The sequence below is a fragment of the Lactuca virosa genome, chromosome 3 (assembly GCF_052849685.1).
Source record: "Lactuca virosa cultivar CGN04683 chromosome 3, Lactuca_virosa_CGN04683_v6, whole genome shotgun sequence".
In the NCBI taxonomy this organism is placed as follows: domain Eukaryota; kingdom Viridiplantae; phylum Streptophyta; class Magnoliopsida; order Asterales; family Asteraceae; genus Lactuca; species Lactuca virosa.
The window spans coordinates 43,561,764-43,569,646 of NC_136428.1; positions in this window are offsets into that span (position 1 = coordinate 43,561,764).

Sequence of the window (7,883 nt, forward strand, 5' to 3'; positions counted from 1 at the left end):
TGGTGTACATGCAACCCTATAAACCTTGGATCTATGTTTTCTCTATTATACATGCAAATATTAACTATTCCAAGGTTTCATCCTAACTAGCATATTATGAAACACCTATACTACAAAGTTCTAGTTAGATGACATACCTTTTGATGTAGCTTGATGTCTTCAAGCTTTAAGAGCTTAGCCCCAATAGTGTGGAAGCCTCAAATGGAATCACAAATCACCAAAACACCTTGGAAGAACTTGAGAGAATATGTATGCACACTAAAATCGGCCCACTCTTATTTTCACACACTTGTGCCATTTCTTGTGCCAAAGACCTCTTTATACAGTATGGAGGATTAGGGTTACATTCATGTAAACCCTAATACCCATGACCTTTCATTTCATAGGATCCATGGGTTAAAACTCCATGGACTATCCATGATAGCTTAGCCCAACCTAAATGAACTTGGCTCATTCCATATATATATATATATATATATATATATATATATATATATATATATATATATATATATATATATATATATATATGAGTCCATATTTAATTAGTTCTTTTTGATCACTTAATTAATTCTAAATTTATTCTTGATCAATACTAATTAAATAATATGATTCCATATTAATATATTAGAACTTATAATATATTAATATAAATCATAAATATACTATTCTCAAAAGACTATCCATATAAATTGTACCGGTGAAGTGCAACCCAAATGGACCATGTCGGGTCGGGTCAAGTACATACCAAATATAGTTATGGACTTAGACATTAATCCAACGTGTACAAATGGAAATTTCGGGTTGTCACAGGCATCGCGTTTACTTGGGGTCCCGAGCAGCAGACCTCATTTGAGACCCTTCGCCAGAGACTGTGTGAGGCTCCCGTGTTGGCCCTTCCGGAGGGGATGGATGATTTTGTGGTTTATTGTGATGCATCTATTACGGGCATGGGTGTGGTACTGATGCAGAGAGGGCACGTGATAGCGTACGCATCGAGGCAGTTGAAGCCTCATGAGGCGAGATATCCCACCCACGATTTGGAGCTGGGGGAAGTGGTGTTTGCCCTCAAGATCTGGCGTCACTATCTGTACGGGGTTCGGTGTACCATATACACGGACCACAAGAGTTTGAAGTATCTTATGGATCAGCCCAACCTTAACATGAGAGAGAGGAGATGGTTGGATGTGGTGAAAGATTACGACTGCGAGATCCTGTACCATCCGGCCAAGGCTAATGTGGTAGCCGACGCCCTGAGCCGTAGAGCAGAGAGTACTCCGATCTGAGACGTGTGTATGAAGATGACAGTGATGACTCCAGTTTTAGATATCATTCGAGATGCACACGAAGAGGCCGTGAGACCAGAGAATCGCAAGAGAGAGCGAGTGATTGGGCAGGTGTTCGAGTTTGTGATGGACAGCCGAGGACTTATGACCTTTCAGGGGAGGATTTGGGTGCCCTATACGGGCGGAGCTCGACGTACATTGATGGAGGAGGCGCATAGATCAAGATTCTCGATCCATCCCGGGGTCACTAAGATGTATTTGGACCTGAAGAGAGATTATTGGTGGCCATGTATGAAGAGGGACGTTGCGTGGGTAGTCGAGAGGTGCTTGACCTGTCGTTGGGTTAAGGCCGAGCACCAGCGTCCTCATGACATGTTGCAACCACTGAAGGTTACCCAGTGGAAGTGGGAACAAATTTCTATGGATTTTATCACCAAGTTGTCGAGGACCGCGCGGGGTGTCGATGCGATTTGGGTGATTGTGGACCGGTTGACGAAGAGCGCTCACTTTCTCGCTATTAGTGAGAGCTCTTCTGCAGAGAAGCTGGCAGAGATATATGTGAGAGAGGTGGTGGCTCGGCATGGGGTGCCGATATCCATAGTAATAGATCGGTATGTGCGATATACTTCCAGATTCTGAAAGAAGTTCCATGAGGAGTTGGGTACGCGATTGCATTTTAGCACAGCCTACCACCCACAGACAGACGGACAGAGTGAGCGGACGATTCAGACACTCGAGGACATGCTTCGAGCGTGTGTTATGGACTTCGATGGAAGTTGGGACACATACCTACCCCTGGCTGAGTTTTCTTACAACAACAGCCACCATTCCAGTATCGGCATGCCTCCTTTTGAGCTCCTTTATGGGAGGAGGTTTCGGACCCCCATTTGTTGGGGAGAGGTAAGGCAGCGAGTGATGGGTGGCACTGAGATAGTGCTCAAGACGACTGAGCAGATTCAGCAGGTCAGACAGAGATTACTGACGGCTCAGAGTCACCAGAAGAGTTATGCGGGCAGGCGACGATCCGAACTCGAGTTTTAGGTTGGAGATTTCGTTCTCCTGAGGGTATCCCCGTGGAAAGGGGTAATACGGTTCAGGAAGAGGGGCAAGCTGGGGCCCCGATACATCGGCTCTTTCAGGGTGATCGCTAGAGTGGGTAAGGTAGCATACCGCTTGGAGCTACCTGTGGAGTTGAGCCAGATCCATAACACCTTCCACGTGTCCCAGTTGAGGAAGTGTGTGGCCGATGAGACGAAAGTGGTACCACTAGAGGACATTCAGGTGGATACGAGGCTGAATTATATCGAGAGACCGATCGCAATTATGGATCGAAAGGTGAAAGTGTTAAGGAACAAAGAGGTGCCCCTGGTTCAGGTTCAGTGGCAACATCGGAAAGGGTCCGAGATGACTTGGGAGTCGGAGTCCGAGATGCGGGAGCAGCATCCGGAGCTATTTAAGAAGCATGACTTTGAGGGCGAAGTCTGATCCTAGTGGGGGGGGGGGGGAATTGTAACATCCCGAGTCCAAGTATACTTCGAGAACCTTGATCTTTTGAGCTATTGTCTAGTTTGTTCCAGTTGGATAAGGTGTCTAAGTCCATAACTATTTCTGGTATGTACTTGACCCGACCCGGCATGGTCCATTTGGGTTGCATGGCATCATGCATTTGGATAGACTAAATGAGAGAAATAACCTTGTGGTTTATTAATATATTATAAGTTCTAATATATTAATAGTATTATTTAATTTGTATTGATCAAGAATTAATCTAGGATTAATTAAGTGATCAAAAGATGACTAATTAAATATATGGGTTGATTATGTAAATCATCCATAACTTATATAGTGGGCTAAAAGGCTCCATGGATAATCAAGTTGGATTAAACCCATTGGATGCTCCATGGAGGCTCCATGGGAGTTACAAATCCATGGGTTATGGAAATGAAGAGTCATGTCACATTAGGGTTTACATGGTGTAACCCTAGATGTGACACACTATATAAAGAACATCATACTCACCAAAATCGGCGACACTAAGAAACAAGAGGGCTAGAGCCGATTTTGCAAGTGTAAGATTCTCTCAAAGTTTACTCCTTTGCATTTGGTGTTGTGTGAAGCATTTGAGGCATCACACTTGGGGTGCTAGGCTCACAAGGTTTCAAGGATCATAATCAACAACAAGGTAAGTTATTCTATCTTTCATTCAAGTTAAAAATGTTCCCCATGTATGCTAGATAGGAATATAACCTTGGAATTCAACTTTGCATGATTATTAGACAAACATAGATCCAAGGTTATTAGGGTTGCATGTACACTTAGGAAGTGTTAGAATGCTCAAAACCCATCAGTGGTATCAGAGCCTAGGTTTGTTTGTTGTTTTTTTTTGTGTGTGCAAACAGCTTGAAAAAAAAATCGTTTTTCTGTTTTCTGCTCGTATGAAAGTTTGCACATTTGTTGCTGGAAATGGACTAGAAACATTACCCTAAACTGTTTTGATGTTTTAAAGCTTGTTTTAGATGGTGTAATGTTTATACTAATCCATTTACAATGGCAATTATTAAAATTACAAGTTTTTTTTAAGTGTAATTTTTTGATTCTTGAAAGTGTTCATATTCATGTTCTTGAACTTATGAAGGTTAGATGATCATAGGAATTGTTTGTAACCTTCATGGTAGTTTAATTCATGATCATAATGTGTTTTAATGGAGTCCATAACTTGTCCTCAAGTTAAGGAAAACCAAAAGTCTCACTTTTATTAAAGCCATTAAAAGAACACAAGAGTTATAAAAATGAAGAGTCTTCATTTTTATTACTCAATTAATTCATAAGTTATAAGAAATGAAAAGTTTTGGAAGTTTACAAAACTTGCCCTCAAGTTTTGGAACATGTAAAGTCTTGATTAAAACTTTACTTCCAACCCTTAGAATTTTAAAAGTTAAAATTCAACTCTTATACTTTATAATATTATAAGTTACTAATATATATATGTATAACGTCAAGTCGTCTTACCGCTAGTACGCCTCATTCACGAAGCCGGTCTATAAGGTGGGTATAGGGTTGTTGCCTATAAAATGGCAACTTAATGGGTGTCCACTCTCACCCACCGCTTCCTTGATCGGTGGAGGGTCGTTTGCCGAACGGGTAAGACAAGGACTTATAAATTCTCATTAAAAGTATGATGAATATTATAAAGTAACTAAATGCTTTTATTAAATTCCCAATCTTAGTTACTTTAGGAAAATGTGAATAAGGTGCTAATCCATGAGATTACACTTTACACTTTGTTTAAGTCGTTAGTGGAGCTCGTGGTTAACCGACACACTAACTTGGACTTAACAAGGTAGGTAAAGGGTGACTTAAAGTTTATTATAGGTCGGTGGAGCTCGTGTGGTTAACCGGCACATCGATTAAGTAATAAACATTGAGGGTACCAAGTGATTTGCATGGTTACTTCACACCTCGTTTTGTGATCCTCGGTATCCCAGTCACAAAACTTGGAGGGCACACTCGAGATTGAAACATGCCTTTGAAAAGTTCATTGAATCTCAAAAGAATCTAGGAATTTCTAAGAACCAATTAAAAACCTAATATCTATATTTCGTTTTTCATGGTGGAAATTGGTGAATCGTCATTCACCTACCTTTCAAATATGTTATAGCTTGGATTACGGCATACCTCTTCTAAGTTATAATATATTGTGATTGGATCCTAGCCTTAATATTACATTTGGGTGTTTTATTAAGGACTCTCTTAATATCTAAACTAATCTTGTTCTCTTCTTTCAGATGTCTTCAAACAATGCTGCTTCTGGCTCTAATCCTAATGGCTCCTTTACCCTTATGAACTTGTGTGGGAAAGTCACTTTTGATGGATCCAACTTCAATGAATGGATCAGAAACATCAGGATGATTACCCGCTACGAGGACAAAGAATATGTCCTTGACAAGGAGCTTAAGGAGATTGATGAGACCACTGCAACTCCCCATGAGATCGCTGACTTCCGGGCACATGAAAGGGATGCTACAAAAGTGGCATGCATCATGTTGGCCACCATGACAGCGGAACTCCAAAAGTCCTATGAGGACTTCTACCCTTTTGAAATGCACCAAGATCTGATGGAAAGATACCATCAAAGTGCACGACAAGAGAGGTATGAAATCATATACTCTATCATAACAACCATGATGAAGGACGGGGAATCCGTCACGAGCCACATGCAGAAAATGCAAAGGTATGTGGATCGGTTGCTGAAGCTTAATGTGAACTTCCCTGAGGAGCTTGCAATAGATATCATTTTGCACTCCTTACCATCGTGCTATGATCAATTCCGCATGACATATCACATGAATAAGGAAGAGGTCACACTCAGCAAACTTCAGGGACTCCTCAAGACCGCAGAAACAGGTCTTAAGGGTAAGTCGGTTGTTAACACTTCTACTCCAAACTCCGCCCCGGTTTTGGCAATCGGGAAAGGTAGAGGGAAGAAGAGGAAGAGCTCTTCGAAGGGTACCAAGGCTAGGACCCTTGATGGCTCTTCTTCAAGTGGAACCAAGAAAGGTTTTGTCACTCCTTCTTCTGACCCTAAAGAGGCTGAATGCTTCTATTGCCATGAAAAGTCACATTGGAAGCGGAACTGCCCAAAGTACCAGCAAGATGTGAAGGATGGGAAAGTTAAACCCAACCATGCAGGTATTTACACTATCTTATCTAATAACTCACCCCATTCTAACTCTTGGGTCCTTGATACCGGTTGTGGTATTCATATCTGTTCTGATTTGCAGGGACTAAGAAGAAGTGAGAATGTGGAGCATGGAAGAATAAACTTAATCATGGGGAATAGGAAAGCTTTACCTGTCACCAAGATTGGAGTTTATACTTTATCGCTAAGTAGTGGGTTTAGTTTAGATTTGAATAAATGTTGTTATTCGCCAGAAATGGCAAGAAATATTATTTCCTTTCATGCATTGTATAAACAAGGTTTCACCTTTTCATTTGATAATGAAGTTGGTTCGATTAATGCTTTCTTTAATAATGTTCTTTATTTTAAAGCATTACCTTGTGATGGTGTGTATGAAACTGTATCTATGGTTGATAACTTAGGAAATAATGTATTGTGTATTGATTCTGTTAATGATAATAAGTTGGATAAAGCATCATTATGGCATTGTCGTCTTGGACATATAAGCAAGAAACACATAGGCCAACTCCAAAAGGATGGAGTTTTGGAATCATTTGACCTAAAGTCAGATGATAGTTGTGAATCATGCTTACATGGAAAAATGACAAAGTCACATTTCACAGGTTCTTGTGCTAGGGGTAAAGGTTTGTTGGATCTAGTACACACGGATGTGTGTGGACCCTTCAAACATGCCACAAGGGATGCTAATCGTTATTATTTGACTTTTACTGATGATTACAGTAGATATGGATATGTCTACTTAATCAAGCATAAGTCAGAGACTTTTGAGAGGTTTAAAGAGTTTAAACAGGAAGTCGAGAATCAATTGGGCAGGAACATTAAGATGCTTCGATCCGATCGAGGTGGTGAGTATCTTAGTTCAGAGTTCCTCGACTATCTTAGGGAATGTGGGATTGTCTCACAATTGACACCTCCCAGGACACCGCAGTTGAATGGTGTAGCTGAGAGGCGTAATCGAACCTTGTTGGATATGGTTCGTTCCATGATGAGTCGAGCTTCGCTACCAATCTCATTTTGGGGGTATGCCTTAGAGACTGCCACCCATATCCTTAATCTGGTCCCTACAAAGAAGGTTGCCAAAACACCTCACGAGATGTGGACTGGAAAAGTTCCTAGTCTAGCCCACATCAAGATTTGGGGTTGCGAGGCTTTCGTGAGACGCGAAACTCATGACAAGCTCGAACCTCGAAGTGAGAGGTGTATTTTCATCGGCTACCCACAAAAATCCTTTGGTTACCTCTTCTACAGACCTAGTGAGAATGTGGTCTTTGTAGCAAGGAGGGCTGTCTTTCGAGAGAGAGAGTTCATAGGCCAAGGAAACAGTGGGAGGCAAATTGACCTTGAAGAAATTCAAGAGTCAAGTGGTGAAGGAACCTCAAACCCTAGCAGTCAACTTAAGGAGGAGACTCCTGTTGATCCAATTATACCTCTAAGGCGTTCCACAAGGGTTAGGAATGTACCTGAGCATTACTATGGTTTCCATATTACTGCGGAAGGTGATACACTTATCAGTGATGGGACACTGGTAAGTCTGGATGAACCTAACAGCTATGCGGAAGCCATGGCAGGCCCTGAGTCTGCTAAATGGAAAGAGGCAATGGACAGCGAGATACAGTCCATGTATGACAATCAGGTCTGGGACTTGGTTGACAATGTACCAGGTCGTAAGACAGTTGGGTGCAAGTGGATCTTCAAAAAGAAGACCGACATGGATGGTAATGTGCACACTTATAAGGCACGACTGGTTGCAAAGGGTTTTTCTCAAACTCCAGGAGTTGATTATGATGAGACCTTTTCACCAATGGCCAAGATTAAGTCTATTAGAGTATTGTTAGCCATAGCTGCATTTCATGACTATGAAATATGGCAAATGGATCTCAAAACCGCTTTCCTCAATG